Genomic DNA, 1,516 nt, shown 5'->3' on the forward strand with positions numbered 1-1,516 from the left:
GAATACCCTGCCAATAATTGATATTTTAAAAAAAATCTTAAGTCAAAATATTATAATCTATAAATTTCCCCCCCAAAGGGCGCAATTGTACTTTTGTAGATGAGCAATGAGGTGGAATCAAGGAGTCAGAGGATTCCCCTTCAAATGAATTTTCTGTGATTATTTATTTTTGTCATGGCAGGTCAAATAATCCTTTATCATTCAGCATTCATCTTCCCTGATAATACATGGAGTCCACACAGAACGTGACAGAATTCATCTTAATGGGACTCTCACAGAATGGTATGCTAGAACGATTCTATTTTGTCCTGTTTTTACTTATCTACATTGTGAACATACTTGGAAACCTTCTTATCATTGTCGTTATCAAAAATAGTGAAAGTCTGAAGTCCCTCATGTATTTCTTTCTGAACTACCTGTCTTTTGTAGACATGTGCCTTTCCTCCTCCACAGCCCCCAAACTGATGACAGACTTCCTGGCAGAAAAGAAAACAATCTCCTTCACTGGTTGCATGGCACAGCTGTTCTTTTGCCATTTGTTTGGTGGCACAGAGATGTTCCTTCTCACCATGATGGCATATGATTGTTACATTGCTATCTGCAAACCTCTCCATTACACAACTATCATGACTAGACGTGTGTGTGGCTGGCTGGTTATAGCTTCCTCAGTGGGAAGCTTTCTACATTCCATTGTACAGACTCTTCTGACAAGTCAGCTCTCCTTCTGTGGGCCCAATGAGATCGATCACTTTGGCTGTGATGTGTACCTTTTGATGTAACTGGCATGCAGTGACACATATATTGTTGGTATTGTGGTGATTGCCAATAGTGGGATGATGTCCCTGATCTGTTTTGTTCTGCTGATGGTATCCTATCTTGTTATCTTAATCTCCTTGAGAACTCATTCTGCTGAAGGGCGTCACAAAGCCCTCTCCACCTGTACTACCCACATCACTGTAGTGATTATATATTTTGGACCTTGCATCTTCATCTACCTACGCCCAGCTACCACCTATTCAGAGGATAAGATGGTCACTTTGTTCTACACCATTATCAATCCCTTATTGAATCCATTAATCTACACCCTGAGAAACAAGGAAGTGAAAAATGCTATTAGAAACTTATGGAACAGAAGAGTAACCTGGGGAATGAAATGAAAAAATGAGATGTATCCAATGATGCTCCTTCTACTAGATGGTGTTGAAAGTGTAACTTTGAGTTTGGATTGTGCAGCAAAAGATTTTTTCTCCTGGGCTATAACAGTGAAAATTCCCAGTGCTTTTCCTCTGACTGCTACTGATATTGTTCACACTTAAATAGAATGTTTGCAATATTTAATACTGAGTGTGGTATGGAAAGCTTTTCCACGGATGTTTGAGTATTACAGCTACATTGGAATAAAATATTCTTATTATTTTTATTACCCTAATAGTCCTTCTTAAAAATGACTGTTATTTTGCTGCAGATATATCCCAGACTATGTACATTGTATTTTGGTTTCTGTCATTCTCCTCCA

The 1,516-nt window shown here is 38.5% G+C and overlaps 1 pseudogene; it reads left to right on the forward strand.

Moving 5' to 3' along the window:
• Nucleotides 1-227: 227 nt before the first annotated feature.
• On the forward strand, nucleotides 228-1,157 carry LOC102379961 (annotated as a pseudogene).
• Nucleotides 1,158-1,516: the final 359 nt, after the last annotated feature.

The sequence above is a fragment of the Alligator sinensis genome, unplaced genomic scaffold (assembly GCF_000455745.1).
Source record: "Alligator sinensis unplaced genomic scaffold, ASM45574v1 scaffold706_1, whole genome shotgun sequence".
NCBI lineage: Eukaryota > Metazoa > Chordata > Crocodylia > Alligatoridae > Alligator > Alligator sinensis.